The sequence below is a fragment of the Canis lupus genome, chromosome 3 (assembly GCF_048164855.1).
Source record: "Canis lupus baileyi chromosome 3, mCanLup2.hap1, whole genome shotgun sequence".
Taxonomy (NCBI): Eukaryota; Metazoa; Chordata; class Mammalia; order Carnivora; family Canidae; genus Canis; species Canis lupus.
This window is the reverse complement of record NC_132840.1, coordinates 17,867,900-17,885,366: the sequence shown is the minus strand read 5'-3', so window position 1 is coordinate 17,885,366 and position 17,467 is coordinate 17,867,900. Positions and strand designations below refer to the sequence as shown.

The 17,467-nt window shown below is 45.1% G+C and overlaps 1 protein-coding gene and 1 long non-coding RNA gene across 5 annotated transcripts in view; one reads left to right on the top strand and one right to left on the bottom strand.

Moving 5' to 3' along the window:
• The window catches only part of CDYL2 (chromodomain Y like 2), a 268,630-nt gene that overhangs the window by 222,662 nt on the left and 28,501 nt on the right, over positions 1-17,467 (top strand). The gene's annotated exons all lie outside the window — the stretch shown is intronic.
• LOC140629883 (uncharacterized) lies at positions 1,340-17,025 on the bottom strand. The gene is made up of 3 exons (XR_012027699.1): positions 16,610-17,025; positions 2,004-2,160; positions 1,340-1,720 (listed from the first exon to the last, which is right to left on the bottom strand). It is a non-coding gene; the product is annotated as an uncharacterized lncRNA (long non-coding RNA).

The window sequence follows — 17,467 nt, the reverse complement described above, 5'->3', positions numbered from 1 at the left end:
TCCGAAGGGTACAGGCAGTGGGGTGGGGTGCATTGTCTGCAGGGGGTCTCAAAACAGTAATGAAAACTGGCTTGCCAACTTTGGTGGAAAGTCACTCCTCCCCATCAGGGTAGACCCCCGGGGCCATGGCTTACCCCCACACCCCAGTACTCAGACAAAAGGCCAGTCTTCTCTGATGACTATGATAGTGGTGGCGCTGAGCTCCTTCTTTGTGTCTGGCACACTGGATATCATTCAATCTCCTCAGCGTTTCTCTGAGTTAGCAGCTTCACAACATAGCAACACAACAAAGTTTGCCATAATTAGCCTTACCTCTAGATGAGGAAACTGAGTCTCAGTCAAGGAGGTCATGACACAGAGAGCCAAGGGGAGGACTTGGGGCATGGTGCCATGCCTGGTGATGCTAAAGCTCTCAGAGGTGTGTGAACAGTTTTAAGAAGGACAAAAGGCACCACAGTGATTAAAGTTCAAACCAGCACATATTTCCGTGTCCTGGGGCACGGTTCTGGCCAGCACCCCTAGGGGGCCTGCCTTTGAGCCATCCTTAGTGGTTCCAAAGATGCTGACTTGGCCTTCCAGGGAAGCCAAATGACTAGTACTGAGTGATTTCGCTCTGGGCCTCAGATTAAAAGGAACACACACCACACACACAACAAGAATCCAAGGCTTCACGAGAACAGTGATATCCAAGTGAAGACTGGAAATGGTGAGAACATCTTGTTTTAACTTAAAAATCCATTTGTGTCAGGCATGTGGGTCTGCTTCCCCGTTTAGCCACTCAGAGTTCTCTAGTGTCCAGACAAACTGTCTCTCTCTCTCTAATGAACACTTATGCTGCCTCCAAAGACACCCTCTTGCCAACCCTGGCTATTCCCAGTGTTTGCCCTGCTTTTCTAAGCTCTGTCATTGTGATTTTAGTTCACAAATAAGGGTGAGCATCTTGTGTTCCTGCCAGGGGGTATTTCTTTCCCTGGGAGTGGCCCAAACATAGTCTCACTACCAACACTCAGTGTGGCGGGTGGACACAGGCATTTGTCTGCGTCGCCTCTGGCAAATGGCTCAGCCTCATTGGGCCAAATTCTTCATTCATAAACTACAGATATAGTCATCTCGTGGGATTGGGGTACAGAATAAGTGAATTCCTTCATAGAAAGTCCTAAGAATATTACCTGCCATAGAGTAGACGTCTGATAAGTATTAGCTACTCTAATTTCAAATCTCTCCCAGTGTTCTAACCAGATTTTTGTATTTTCCTAGTTGCATTTTAGAGCACTTTCCTTTATTGTGCATATTAATCCTTTCTTATGGATGTTAACTCAGCCAGTACTCATGGAGTGACTGCCCTATAGCAGGAACTGTTTAGACAAGTCATTGCAGTGCCTTGCACCACGGAGATAGAAGCAGATGGTATTGAGGCAGCTCCAGGCAGGGATGCCTATGCCAGCTTGGTCAGGGAGTTAGAGAGGGCTTCTTGGAGGAGGTGATGCACAAGTTGAATCTGATAGAATGAGCCAGAATGAGTCAGGAGAAAGGCAGGGATGGTGGGGATGCCAACTGCAGGCACAGGGCCATAGAGCCAAGGCTCCATGTGTACGTGTTTGGAGCCCTATCACAAAGAATGTGGCAGTCCAGCGATTGTAGACCACCCCACAGGGGAGGCTGAAGCTCCAGGGAATCCTCTATGTCGTCAGAGTCGGCCAGAGAACCAGACAGGTGGAGCCTGCAGTAGGAGAGTGTTTGAGATTCTGGAAGAGGCTGAGGAAGCCCTTCACATGGCCCACATGCTGCAGGCCCGAGAAGCCTGCCCAGTCCGGCCGGCCCTGGGCCCTGTCCACACCTGTCTCTTCGTGTTCTGCATGTGTGTTCCCCTCCCGCCAGCCCTTGTGTGGGTGGTCAGCCTCTCCTCCTCCTCCGTGGCTCTCCCAAACAGCGATACCCCATGTGAGTCAGCTTGCAGTTTGTTTGCACACGGAGAGCAGTATTGCTATACCAACAGCACGTACCTCAGGGGGTAACGGTCACAACCTGATTGTGTGGGTGATCTCCCTCCGCGTCCCTCACTCCTTGAGGTCCTGAGCTCTGTGAGGGCAGGGGTGGTCTCTATTCTGCTCACAGCTGTGTCTCACATGGCTGGGCACATAGTAGGTGCTTTGGAGACACCTGCCAAATGAGGGAGTGGATGAATGAACAGATGAAAGAGAGAAAGCGAGAATCCCTCACTGCTGTAAGAGGAGGGTCCTGTGCCAGGTCCCCCCCTCATTCACTTATGTCAGCGTCACCCCCCACCCTGGGCTGTCCCGTGTTCTCACGCTGCACTCCCTGCTCCTGGAGACATGACATGGAGAGCTAGTGTTTTGTCAGGTTCTTCACAGCAGCAATGGAAGGATCCCCTTTCCCTTGTCTGTCTGACAGTTGTTTTCACCATCTGCCGTGAGGGCCCTCCTTGCTGCGCTTCTTCTCCCCCTTAATATTCACACTGTCTCACAGGCTCTTCATCAAGTGCCTGGGCTCCCCACTCCACTGCCCCAGCCCCACCTCCAGCCCCGCCCCCCATCAGGGCTACTGCAGATCCATTTCTCAGGGCGCATTTCATTTGGGCTGCATTTCTCTGTTTTCTGCAGAGAACATGCAGTGGACTTCTTAATAGAAATCCCCATTGCAGAAAGGATTAGATCTCTCAATTAACCTGCTTCAAACTCTGGAGGCAGCATGACAAGGAAGAAACTGGAAAGGGGGAGGATGGGCTTGGAGTCAGAGGGTCTGTGAGTCAAGTACTAACTCCACCTCTCATGGAGCCAGTGACCCTAGGCAAGTCTTCCCAGCTTGGGAGCCTTGATTTTTCTCACCTCCGTGCTCTGGAAATAATGGTACCTACCGCAGGGGCTTAGATGGGCCTGGCTCATAGTGAGTGCTCAGTAAAAGATGACTTTTCTTCCCACTATTAGACCCTGGTGCTGATAGGGCTTCTAGCTTTACTCAAAGGCATGCTTTTAACCCTACTGCGGATGCCCTGCTATTTTTTCCTGGATGATAGGATATTTATTTTCATTCTCTTTGTGTAAACCAGGAAGGAGAGTTTGGGAGGCTCCACTTCTGGGTAGGAGGGTGACCAACCCGGTCACTCCCATTCTTTTTTTTTTTTTGGTCACTCCATTCTTGATGGAAATCGGGGTTTTGAGCCTTCTCCCCACCATCTTGGTGACAGTGATACTGGGTTGGAGACTTCTTAACTCTAGGTGTGTTTTTTTCTTTTTACTATAGAGATCTTTTTTTTTTTTTTTTTTTTCACCTTCCTCTTTCTCGATTTCCTCCCATTTCTCCATACTGGTGGAGAGTGAATCTGTGCTGTGTTCCTGGAGTTTAAGCAAGATGTCCCCTCACTGGCCTGGCTTCCCACCTGCAACTCCTCAAATTCCCTTGGTGGGAAAGGGAAACAACTGAGCACCTGTGTGTGCCAGACAGGGTGTAGGATGCTGGGTTTCCAGCAGGGTGTGAGAGATGGTGTGGTCCCAGCTCAGCGTCTTGTGGGAAAGCTCAAGGAAGTAGCCAGACATTGCAATGCACCCTGGTATGGGAGCGCCCTGCATGAGGGAGGGGCCCACCAGAATGAGGAGGTTAGAGACAGGACTTCTAGGTGAAAGCAGCATCTAATCTGAGACCTGAAGGATGAGTGGAGTGTGGTCAGGCAAAGACGAGAAGGAAGAATGTTCTGCACAGTAGACACTGTATCTTAATTACGATTTGTAGAAAATATATAATATCCACTTCGAGCATCATCAGTAAACTACACGGCCTCTTCCTCAAACATTTAGTTATTGCTATAAGCCAGACCCTGTGTATACCTAGAAGTGGGTCACTGTGTGTCTTGTCCTGGGAATATAATGATGAATAACACAAGATGTTCACGGTTTAGGGAAGAAGACAAATAAATGGGGAAAAGACAAATCAGCAATTTCCATACCATAACAAAACAGGCAGCATTTATTTATGGAGCCCATGCTATGAGCTGTGTCCTGTTCTAAGCACCATATATGGAGTAACTCAGTTAATCCAAGAGGTAGGACCTATTTCTCTCTCCATTTTACAGAGAAGGAAATTAGGGCATATTGAGGTGAGAGAACTTGCCTATGGTCTATCAGTTGGTAGGCGGTTGTCTCAGGATTCAGATCCAGTGGGTCTGGCTCCATACGCATATTCTTGATTGCTGCAGTTTTGCCTCCTGAGGGATAGGGTTATCTGGGAGCTCAGAGGAAGAACTACATCATGTTTGAAAATGCTTTCTTTCTTTCCTTCTTCTTCTTTTTTTTTTTTTTTTTGGTTTAGCTTCTTGAGATCATTATTTTTTTCTACAATTCAGTTAAAGAGTTAAACTTTGTGCCCACCACATGCTGGGAACTGGCCTTGTCTTCCAGAGAACTTGAAGCTAGTGAAGCCAATGAAGAGATCAGAAGGTCCCAAATGACCAGCTGCAAAGCTGAGCTTGCTGAGAACTCAGAGCCCATTCAGACAGCCATGGGGCCACTGTGGTGGGCTGTTGTCTGTGCCCAGGAGCCTAGGGAGGAAGGGGCAGCTGCCTGGAAAAGAAGTCTTTCAGGTGGCCCTGAGGATCTGGTGTGAAGGTTGAGAGAAATAGCATTTGGGGCCCAGGAGACAGCTGAAGCAATGGCCCAGAGGTAGGAAATTTCGGGGGACTTCAGAGAACTTCAGGGTGTCCTGGGAGGAGGATGTTTTAGGGGCAGGAGAGTTCAGGTTGGAAGACAGATCAGGCCCACCGGTACAGTTTGGGAGCTGAGCCACAGCAAGAAAAGATGAGAAAATGGATTTAAGCCAAGTCACTTTGCACTTTGAGGTTACTAGGGAGCCTCTCTGTGATCTAGGATTCTGGCCTAATAGTGCTTTGAGGGTCGGTGTGGCCCTGGGAAGAATCTAGGTGTGATTTGATCTGTTGGAAAAAGTTCATTTTATGAAGTTATTTTACATGTTGGATTCATGCTTTGCTCTCCTGGTTAAAACATTTAGTCATCTGACAATAAGCATAAGGTGTACAATCCATCCCTCCCAGCAATGCTAAGTAATGCTGGAACCCCAACTTTCCTTAAATCCAAGGCATGTCAGGAAGCATAATTATAACATGCTGGATGATGGTTAACATGGCTAAGTATGACTTTAAAACATTTGTCAATTTGGACTTTGCTCTTGAATTCAGGGATTTTATACTTGGAGTCAGTTACGGGCTGGTTCAGCCGTGAAATAACCATACACATATTGAGTTCAGATGATGCAAGTTGGGTACTTTGAACTCTCATGACACCAGTTGGTACGGTGACTAGGGGGATCTTTTCAACTTCAGCCACCCCCCCCCCCCACCCCACGAAGATCCTGACCTGGTCCAGCCATGCTTTTGTTGAAAGATTCTGCTGTCCCCAGCTGCTGAGTCTGATTCCCCGCTGATGTGCTGGACATGTAAAGCTTGCACCCCCCCACCCCCATCCCCCGCCTTCCTCCCTTGCCGTGCTCTCAGAACCATCCACAATGCTTTAGGGATCTTTGGTGAGTCAACCACAGACCAGGAAATGGCTCTCAGGCACAAGAACTATCACTTTCTCTTCTAAGAACTGCAGCTGGAAAACCCTAACCCTGCAGTCAACAAAGTGATGGTTTTGCTCAACCGTGGAACTGATGAATCTTCTCTTGTTTATTTTAAGCCTTCCTACCACCCACCCCTCTGCCACAGTTTGCAGCTGAAGGTGCTCCGGTGTGACCTGCCCTTACAGTGGTCCCAGGCCTGACTTCTCTCTGTGAATTCTATCTGCTTCCCAAGGCGCTGATAGCTCCTGGAACAGTAGGGAGAATGGGCAGGATGGGCGATGCCTGGACTTGCATCTTTCTGTTGGCCCAGTAGCGGTGCCCTAGCCTGCTCTCTGGCCTCTTGTTCTCACTTCCTCTCCTTTGGTTAGGAGTTGGAAACTTCTGTAGGTCCTCTATTATATGTCTAGCACTGTTGCTTTATTCACTCATTGGTTGGGTCCAGCAGTGCCTGAGCCATTTCTGTATGCTGGGCTGCACTGTCCTGGAGATTTGAGAATAAGCAACATAGCCCTTGTCTTTATGAATCTACCTGAGGGTAAGGAGGGAGTCAGACAGTTGAGAAAAGGTACGTCAGGATTTACAAGATATGCAAGATAATTATCCTGCAGCAGGATTACCTGCACTGTCCAAGATGGTGGCTACCAGTCATGCATGTGTGGTGAGATTTCAGCTTATTAAAATGAAACAAAAATGTTAAAATTTCAATAGTCACATGCAACTATTGGCTACTGTGTTGGGCAGTGCAGGTCTAGAACATTTCCATCATGGCAGGATGTTCTGTTGAAAAGCAGGATCCCTGTCTGTTTCTGCCATCAGTGTGTCTCAGGTGCCAGGCGTGTCATGGGCACTCACAATTATGTGCTGAATGGATGGTAGAAGGTAGAGTAAAGGGTGTGAAAGAAGAACGATGTACACACAGCCACAAGAAGAGGGATGAGCTGCTCTGGAAGACTTCCCAAGCAGGTAACCACAGAGCTGCATTGAGAGGGATGAGACATTTAGCACATGGGCATTCCAGGGCAGAGACGGGCTGTGGTCTCTCAACCTCTTCCTTCTGTGTTGTGATGGCTCAGACCACAAATGGTGTCACTACGTTCTGTGCAAGGGAAGGAAAATTCACAGCACTCTCACTGCATTGTCTCCCTGGGTGTCTCTGAGAGGTGAGATCTCGCTCGGCTGCCATGAGGCAGAAGGCCTCATATGAGTCATCTAGGTGTGAGATCAACCTGATTTCAGTAAACAAATGTTTCCTTGCACGGGACTAATACAAAGGTGTGGGAGGGCCGCCAACACAAGGAGAAATGAATATGGAATGCACCCCAGCATGAGGAGTGTTCATTACGAGGTTGGCTTGTGGTACAGTGGGGTTGCTCCACTTGTTTCTCACTCATTCATTTCCCTGATGAGCATTTTGTAGCGCAGTCACTGTTTACCAGACACTGTGCTCTGTCCTACTGATGCAGGGGTGAGTAACTCTCAGGCTTGTCCCCAGAGAGTTCAGTGGGCGCATCCAGCAGGTGTACAGATGATAACATAGCAGAATGAGCTTGGCATCACATGATACCAGTCCAAGTTTAGTGTTCGAACTTTCCTCTCTGCACTGTTTAGCGAAGACTGGACTCTCAGGAAGAAAAGCAGAGCCAACACCAGTGGGAGAGCCCAAGACTAGTGTTAGATTTGAGCCTTGGTGCTTGAATTAAGTGTCAAGTTTGAAATCAAGATGCTGGAGGTTAAACCCCATCCTGGCACTTTCTGATGGCATGATGACCTTGGCTTTTGGTTTACTCTTTTGTAAAATGGGGATAAAATTGTATCTTTTGTTAGAATTGGTAAGCTACGTGAATCACATAGTAAGTACCCAACTAAATATAGATATTGCATATGGTGAGCCATTGAGAGAAAGGACTTTGAGGATGAGGCTGTACTGACCCCAAAATCTGCATTTTGGATTGTTTTGGCCAAGTGTAGATCTCTCTTAGCCCCACTGCCTGTGATAATCAAAGAGTTGCCTGAGTTCCTGAGAAGGACCATGTGCGTGTGGAAGTAGCTTGGATAGTGTGTCCCTTAGTTAGGGATAGCATCCTCTGGTGATCTGCCTGAACTTTCCTGTCCTTCCTCTCTGTGCCCTTCTGTGCTTAAGGTTCGACATGGTCTTGATGGGGAAAATGGGCACAGACCCTAATCCCTGCCTAGACTGGACATGTTTCTTGGGAGCTGATACTGTGTGGTAGAAGTTTCCTGTGGTCTGCCTCTGGTCTGTGCAGACCTCCTTGGCTCCCTCTAGCCCTTTACCCCTGCCCTCCCCTATCCCAGGGCAGCTTCCCTTATTTACCTATTTCTCTTTGCATATCTGACAAACTGCAGTGTGTTTCCCAAGACACCTTTCCTTCCTGCACATTGATGGCTGTGTACCATTTCTTGATAGTTTTGGAATCTCTCTTTCATTTCTTGGTTGATTGGCCCAGTTTATTCCTCTCTATAGCTGAGCTGAGATGACTTTTTTGGTCTTTAAGGATCTCTCTTTAGGGGGACACCTGGATGGCTCAGTGGTTGAGCATCTGCCTTTGGCTCAGGTCATGATCCAGGATGCAGGGATCAAGTCCCCTTCAGGCTCCCTGTGGGGAGCTTGCTTCTCCCTCTGCCTATGTCTTTGTCTCTCTCTGTGTGTCTCTTGTAGATAAATAAATTAAATCTTGAAAAAAGAAAAAAGGAGCTCTTCTTAGGGAATCCTTCACACACCCAGATTCTTTCATCTTTTGTTCAATCTGATCATCTCTATCTTTTAATATATTAATCTAATCTTCCTTCAGAGTAATGTGATTATTAATATATTTGGATTTTTTTCTGTTATTTTACATTCTGTTTCTCTGATTCTTCTCTCCTCCTCATTCCCTGATGCTTTCAAGCTTTTTTTTTTTTTTTTTTTTGGTTTGTTTGTTTTTTTAATGAACTGTATATTTTATAGGTTCCCTCACCCTGGGCTGACTTGGAAGCCAGCCACATATTGTATTTGTATTCTTAAATTTTAGCATATATGCTCAACTCTAGATTTTTTCAAACACATATGATGTCCTATTGAATATAGCAAGGCTACTTGGCTTTAAATTCTCATTGGACAGCTTGGTTTTGTTTTGTACACCCAATGTTGTTAAACAGCAAAGATTATGTTTATTATTTGTATAGTCAGTGATTACATTTATGAAAAAAAAATTTCATTTGCTGTAAATTTTTAAGACCAGCTTTGTTTCGTGGTCCTAAGTCTTCCTCTGAGTTAACTGTTTTATATGGTGAAGTTTCTCTTTGTAATTCCTTCAGACTCTGGGAGATAAATGCTATTGATGTTGGGGTGTCTGAAAATGCCCATTTACTCAGGCCTTTATTTTTTTTTTATTTTTTATTTTTTTAATATATTTTTTAATTATTTATTTATTTATTTATGATAGTCACACAGATTGAGAGAGAGAGGCAGAGACATAGGCAGAGGGAGAAGCAGGCTCCATGCAGGGAGCCCGACGTGGGATTCGATCCCGGGTCTCCCGGATCGCGCCCTGGGCCAAAGGCAGGCGCCAAACTGCTGCGCCACCCAGGGATCCCTACTCAGGCCTTTAAATGCTGTTTTAGCTAGGTATAAAAGTTTTGGTTGACACCTATTTTCTCAGCATTCTGATGGCAGGAGTTCCTTTTTCTTCCCAGGCCAGTGGTATCACTCTTGCTTTCAATCTGTCAACCCTTTGTAATATGTAGGGTTTTTTTTTTCTTCAGGCTACATTTTAAGATCTTTTCTTTATCCATGACAGGCTACAGTTTCATTATCATTTGCCTTTTCATCTTGCTTAGTAACCAGTGTTTTTTCAAACTGAGAACTTCCTTTTTTTTTTTTTTTTGAGTTCTAGAAAATACTGAGCTATTACTTCTTCAAATATTCTTTTTGTAGAGTTATCTCATGGATGAGATTTTTAGCTTGATTCTTATTTTCAGGATATTTGTTTTTAAAAGTATATTTGACTTTTTGTTGTAAAGTTATTAAAACTTACAGAAAACATCATAAAGTTCTTTTCACATTCATCAGGTGGGTTGTTTTTGTTTTAAGATTTTATTTATTATTCATTCATGAGAAGCACAGAGAGAGACGTAGGCAGAGGGAGAAGCAGGCTCCATGCAGGGAGATTAATGTGAGACTTGATCCCAGGACCCTGGGATCACACCCTGAGCTGAAGACAGATGCTCAGCCACTTGAGCTACTCAGACATCCCTCATCAGGTGTTTTAAACATTTTTCCTTCCATGTTTGCCCTCTCTTTCTCCACATCTATATGTTCATGTATGTGTATATGTTTAGGTATAAACTCACATACATTCACACTCATATATTATGTGTAAGTAATTATACAAATTATATACAGATTATTTTTTCTGAGCCACTTGAGTATGGATTGCATATATCATGCCTCTTTACCCCTTAATATACAGTATGAGTGCCTTGTAAGAAAAAAGATACTCTCTTAAGCCAACACAGTACAGTTATAAACTTCAGAAATTTAACGTGGATACAATAATTTAATCTGTGGTCCCTATTCCAAATTTTTCCTTTTACAGTCCAAATTTCTTCATTCCAATCCCACTGATTTCTTTCTTCCCTACCCTATTCCATCTTTGTTTGACCCTTCTTCCATTCAGAGAATGCTGTCTCTCCACAACATCACACATTTACTTATTTACTCAATACTATACTGCCTATAAAATAATTCTGGGGTTGTCCCAACCTAACCATTATGAAAACAAACCCACTAGGGAGAGTTCAAGGTTTGTTCGAGGGTGTGTAAGTCATAATATTGCATTCAAAAGTTACTCATATTGGCTCTCTATGCTCCCCCAGCATGCTTTTGTTACTCATTTGAAATAGGGTTAGATTCCTGACTTTCTGTTTGCATTCAGTTTATTTTTCTTCATCGGTTTTATTTTCTTGATATGCTTTAATATACTTCCAGGACTTAAAACAGAAAGATGCACTCAGGGAGGTGTCAACCCTTACTCACCCCTTCTCCTGTATTTTCCCTGCCAGACACTTGTGTCCCCTTGTATTTGCATAACCAGTTTCATTACCTTCTGGTTTATTCCTACTGTGTTTTCTTTTTACAAAAAATAGTCAGATTTATCCTTTTCTCCTTTTTTCTTACACTAAAAGTAAAGTACTTTTGCACCTTGTCTCTCTCTATTCAAAGATATATTTTGGAAATCACTCCCTATTAGTTCACAGAGACAGTGCTCATTCTTTTTAACAGCTGCATAGTATTCCATTGTGTGGATGCACCCAACTTTATTTCCCCAATGAACTTTATTTCCCCATCCCATACTTGGATATTTAGATAGTTTCCAATATTTTGCAATTGCAAAGAGCCCTGCAGGGAGTCATCTTAGGCACATATATTTTTGTACTGTTAGAGGTTTATGTTGATGTCATATTTTTAGAATTGGATTGTGAGCTTGAGAGTAAGCGCATGAACAGTTTTGTCACGTGTTGCCAAGGTCCCTTCCATTGCTGTTATGCCATTTTGCCTCCCACCCACAATTAAGAGAATGCCTGACTCCCCACATCCTCTCTGGCAGAGCACAGTATCAGGATTTTGAACTTTTGCCAAGTGGGTGGGTGAGAAATGGTATCTCAGTATAGTTTTGATTCTTACTCCATTATTTTGGATTTTAATTTACATTATCAAAGAAAGTTGAGGTCTTATGTTTAAGAGCCATTTTCATGTAAGATTTGTGGATGCTGGCCCATATCTTCTGTCCACTCTTTGTTAAAGGAGGAGTTTGGGGCCTTCTGTCTCCAAGAAGTCTTTAAAACTTCTTACAATTTACAGATCTTAGTCTTTTATCCGTGACATGTGAATATTTTTCTCCCATTTGCCATTTGCCATTTTTCTTTTCATTTGTTCTTTACCTTTTGTTTGAGAATTTTTGTTTATTTTCAATGAATGCGTTTTTTTTTTTTTTCTTTGCATCTGTCACTTTGAGCATTTGAAACATTCCTGTTTTATAGTCCTTTTCAGATTGTTCCATGATACTCATTTATCTTCTTTGGAGTAATTTATGTCACAAATGTTGATTTTGTTGGCTAGGTTTCTAAGCGTTAGAGGTCTTTAGGTTTTAGAATTTAGGTGTACTGACTCATTTTAAGAGGGAAATTCTTGTTTTGATTTTCTTAGCCTTCTTTCTCCTCACTTCCTCCCTGATAGTTTGTGTCTGCCTCCACCTGGCCTGGAGCTCCCAGTACAGCTTGGCCAGGGGCAGCTCGTAGCTTTGTTTTTGTTCTGCCTTCGTGGAGGAGGCCTCGTGATATCCCCTGGAGTCAAGCGCTGGACCCAGGTCTCCTATCCCATCTTGTGTGGGACACTGGTCTTAGCCGCCCTTAGATGTACTTCCTGCCTGGCACTCCCAGTCCCCCGTAGTGCTTTGTGTCGACATTCTACCTCACACACAGAGATGATTATCTTGTTTGTGAGCCCGGTATTTATCTGCCACTTCCGCGTGTTTGGAGCACAGGGGCTGTGTCAGAGCGTAATTTTATGGAAACTTCTTAACGTCAAATGCTCCTTTGTACTTACTCTGAAGGAAGGAATGTGGGAAGGTTTGAAGGGAAAAGAAGGAAGGAAACTGTCCTGCATCCCAGGAATGCGGCAGCCATCACTTCCTTTACTTGGCAACAATCCCGTGAAGCAGGAATGTTTTTTTCCCAATCCACACTTGGTGATAGAGGCACAGAGTGGGTGAGTGAGCCACCCAGCCTTGCAGCTCATGAGACGGAGTGTGGGGGTCTGCACGCTGACCCCTTGTTGGGTTTCAACCTGGTTTATGGACTCACAGGGCAGGCAGTCTGCTCTACCGAGAACTCCATTTCCTGGGTCTTGGGAGGAGGAGGGCATGGCTATGAAGACTCACCAGTTTATTTCTCTTTTTTGGAATGACTTGGGGTCTGACATTTGTGTGCCTAGGATGAGTTGGGCACTTGCTAATACCATATTGGCTCTTTAACTGAACTCAAAACAACCCTGAAAAGCAGGTCCTGTTGGCCCCATCTTCTAATCAAGTAGACTGATGCTCAAGAGCCCATGTGGCTTCCTCGCTTCTCCCAGTTAGCAAACGTAGGGCTGGAATTTCCATGCTGCCTGGCTGCAAAGCCCTAGACTTCCATGCTTCTAGCATGTACTGTGTCCCATGGTGTTTTCCTGGTCAGCCTGCCACAGTCTCAGGAAGCATGATGCCACAGAAGGGGAGAGGCCTTGTGGGCAGCCCCATGTGACAGCAGCATCTGAGGGGCTCTGGGATGAGGCTCTCCTCTGCACCTCCTAAAATGCAGGGCCCGTGTTAGCCACTTAGTTTCAGATGTGAATTCAGGCCCCCAAGAAGGTTCTGCTCTTTTATTTGGCCCAGAGATGATACATCCTCCAAGTCACCATTAGAGATGTGAGCCCAGTGTCCTGATGGAGAACAAACAGTTCTGTTTTCCTCAGATAGTTATATGATTTATTTGGTCAGGTGGTCCTTTGGGGGCTGCTTTATCCTGTGCCTTTGCAGAAAGATCACAGGCTTTGGATTTACAGAGATCACCACCCTCATTATTCTCTGTCATGTCACTCTCTATTTTCTCATCTGTCACGATTTTAGGTAATAGTTTATTTGTTGACTTTTCATCTCCCCGACACGAAGCAAACTCTGTAAAAGCAGGGACCTTATTTCTCTGATTTTTATTGGATCTCATCATCTGGCATCTGGCTGGCCCATACATAGAAGGTGATAAATAGATTTCTTTTTTTTTTAATAATTAGATTTCAAATGAATAAATAAAACGAGAGAGAGCTGACTCCATTCCTGGCTATACCATTTAAAATCTTTGTGGCTTCCAGCAAGTTACTCACTTTTCTTTACCTGCAAAGTAGACAAAAACAGGCAGTTTCATAGGGCTGTTGAGAGATCTGTAGACAACATATAGAACTGCTCACAAAAGATAAGCCTCACCTCCTCCTCTCTCATATAATTGTTAATTAGCGCCTTGACTTGGTTGGGGTGGGGGCAGGAGGATTTTGATATGGAAGGCGCTGGTGCGCACGGGCCTGCAGAACCACGCTGAGGTTCTGACTTCTCACGGGCAGGAGTCGGTGTCCTCCGAGGGCGGCTTCTATGATGCGCTTACCTCTGCCAGCCGGGCCATGGCATGGATCTGCCTGGACTGCTACAGAAACCCTGGCCAGCTCCAATTAGGAAGCTCTTCTGAGGAGTTGAAGGTTTTGAGGTTAACCCTGAAGAAACAGCTCCCTCTACACCAGCCTTTTAATTAAATGCTCGCGTTTACTTTCCGGAGTTCATTGAATCATTTTACCCGCATCATAGGGCTTGACAAAGCCCAGTTGCTTGGAGTAATGGGAAAGTACAAGATGAGGAGGCTTCAAGGAAGCTGTCTGATGACACAGGCTCTGCAGCTTCTGTGCCACTTTGTGGCTGGGTGCTCACCTGGCTGGGACCCAGCATGCTGGGACCTCCCAGGGGGCCCTGGGGGGGTGTCATTTCCTGCTCCCTGCCTTTGACTTGGTTCTTGAGATTCTGAGACCCACGAAGCTTAGTAAGGATCTGAATCCACCCCCAGGGTGACCCAAGGCTCCAGGGGCCAAGGAATAATTCCTGTGAATGCCTTGGTATACAAGTATTGTGTTGGGCTGTGTTGTGTGTGACAGTGGTCCTGCCCTTAAGATGCCTACTGTATTATTGGAGAGACAGGGTTCATGCAGAAAATACTGCCGGAATACTTGTGTACTGAGCCAGGCAATAATGATCATGGAAGTAAGAGCCACCATTCATTCATTGCTTTACTGTGTCCTAGGTCCTTTAAATATGTTCCCTTTCTTCATACTCATAACCTGCTCTCAGAGGATCAGCCAACAGGGTGGCTGTTCACTCTGTCCATGTAATAATTTTCCTAAGCAGGGTGCAGGTTGGACTTCAAGGGGCCAGCTTCGATTGGGTTCCAGCATCCCTGCCAAAAACTAAATGAGAGGCTCCAACACCTCCCTCTCTGTTTCCTTGTACCTCCTCCTACATCCCCACAGCTCCATCCTGCATGGGCCAGTCACCCACCACACCCAGCAGGTGGAGGATGCTCAACAAGATCTTCAGACCCTCACCAGCGTTCATTCAAGCAGAGGGCTCACCTGGGCATCAGGGGGGGTACTTGGTGATGGTGATGGATGGTCCCCTCCCTCGTTTGTCTGGACCCTGGTTTGCAGAGCCTGGTTGCTGAAGCAGGGATAGCAGTTTGGGGTATGGCCCAGCAGGTGGACTTTTAATGGTTCTCCAGGTGATCCTGATGCACACCCAAGTGAAAGAAGCATGGGTCCAGGCTCTCAAAGCTGCCTGCATGTCAGAATTACCCAAGAACTGTTTTGTGGGGTTTTAGAAAATTATTATCATTTTTTAAAGATTTTATTTATTTATCATGAGAGACACACAGAGAGAGGCAGAGACAGAGGCAGAGGGAGAAGCAGGCTCCCGGCAGGGAACCTGATGTGGGAATTGATCCCAGGACCCCGAGATCACGCCCTGTGCTGAAGGCAGTTGTTCAACCACTGAGCCACCCAGGCGTTCCAGAAAATTATTATTATTAACTCAACTTTAAAATCAAATCAAATCAAATCAAATAAACCTCACTTTTTAAAATAGTTTTAGACTTAACAGATATATTGGGAAGACAATACAGAGAGTTTCTCTATATGCCACACTCAGCTCCCTCCTCTTATTAACATCTTATGTTAGTATGGTGCATTTGCTATGGTTGATGAACCAGTAATGATACGTTGTCATTAACAAAGTCCTTACTTTATTGAAGTTTCTTTAGATTTTGCCTTAATGTCTGTTCTGGGATCCTACCAGGATCTCACATTGCAATGCGTGGTCGTGTCTCCTTAGGCTCCTCTGGGCTGTGACAGATCATCCTGGTTTTTGATGTCCTTGATAGTTTTGAAGTGCACTGATGAATTATTTTGTAGAGTGCTCCTTGATTTGGATTTGTTCAGTCTTTTTCTCATGCCTACACTGGGGTTGTAGGTTTTTGGGAGGAAGACCACACATGGTGTTGGGGGCACACACCATCACTGTGACTCATCGTTGTTGATGCTGGTCTCCGTCACCTGGCTGAAGGGGCTTTGTCTTCTCCGTCTACCCCAGCCAGGTTTCTCCACTGTCCAGTTACACCGCCTGTCCCCCGACCCTCTACATGCTGTGCCATGGGGAAGGAAGTCACCGGGCACAGCCCACACTTAACAAGTGGGGACACTTAGGCTTCACCTCCCTGTGGGCAGAGAATCTACATAAACTGTTTGGAATCCTGCATGGGAGATTTGTCTCTTCTCCCCCTTCATTTATTAATTTGATCATTTACTGACATCAGTATGGACTCACAGGTATTGATTTTTGCTTTCAGTTATAATGCAATTCTCAGTTCCTCAAATTTTTCAACCTTTGGCCATTGAGAGTGCTTTCAGTTGGCTCCTCTGTCCTTTTGACATGTCTCTTCACTGAGGAGGTTATTTTTTTTATTTTTAATTTTTTTACCACTTCCTTCCTTTCCACCACTACAAGCTTATCCTGTGTGTTTCCTGCCCCAAGCTTGGAATCCACCATTTCTTCAGGGAATCCTGGTTCCTTTAACTGAGAATGGTATCAGACACCAACATCTGGGCCCTCGGTGTGCTTGCTCCTATTGGGGTGTCAATGGTTCTGGGCCCTTTCAGCTAACAGAGTGAGGAAATACATGTATGTATACTGTCCTGCGTCCACATATGTAACTGTAATTATGTCTGAATGTAACTGTCTGTATCTGTATTCAGCTAAACATGAGTTCATACTGATGCCTTCCACACTGAATCTACTGCTACCCAGATCATTCTAGCCTCCCACCCATGCTCATCTGTAAACTCCCACTCCAGTGGCGAGAAGCATTGCTCCTGTCATCCTCCTGTCTGTTTACTTACCCATTCAGCTGTGGCACCCATGGTTGATACCATGAGTAATGGTGTCAGAATTCTGAACTCTCACCCAACTCCATGGGAATCGGCTTTGCCAACTGGAGCACGCTGTTTCTCTGTGAGCTATTTCGTCTTTAGTTTTACAGATTCTAGTCATTCCTAGAGTTTCTGAGGTTGTGAGGTCCTCCCACCCCCTTCTGTGAGGTCGTTGCATGCATTTGTCATACAGTGTGACTCTTTGATCACATTCTGTGTGCCATCTTTGGATCCCTCCAGTCTCCTAAGTTTATTTAATTTTAAATTGCATACTTTAAGCTTCATTGTCTGTGCTGCAGAGTTCTTTGGGTTTTGACCAATGCTTCATGTCCCACATTCACCATCGTGGTATCCCATAGAGTAGTTTCACTGCCCTCAGAAATCCCCTGTGTTTCACCTACTCCACCTCCTCTAATTCCACCTGATACCTGGCAACCACTGATCTTTGATTGATTCTAAGCTTTTGTCTTTTCTAGAATGTCATGTAATTGGAATTGTGCAGTGCGTAGTCTTTCACACTGGCCTCTTTCACTTAGCAATATGCATCTAAGATTCATTTGCATACTTTTGTGGCTTGATAACTAATTTCTTTTTATTGCTGAATAATATTCCATTGTACAAATGTACCAGTTTGTTTATTCAGTTGCCTCTTAAAAGACATTTTGGTTGCTTCCAGTTTTTGGTGATTATGAATATAGCTGCAGTGTTTTGGTTTGTTTCGTCTTGTGGCCATCAGTTTTCAAAGTAGTGGTTTCCTTGCTGCTAAAGTCGTATGAACAGAGGCGGAGGTTCATGGGTAGATGTGTGGGCGGGGGATCAAGGATCTTC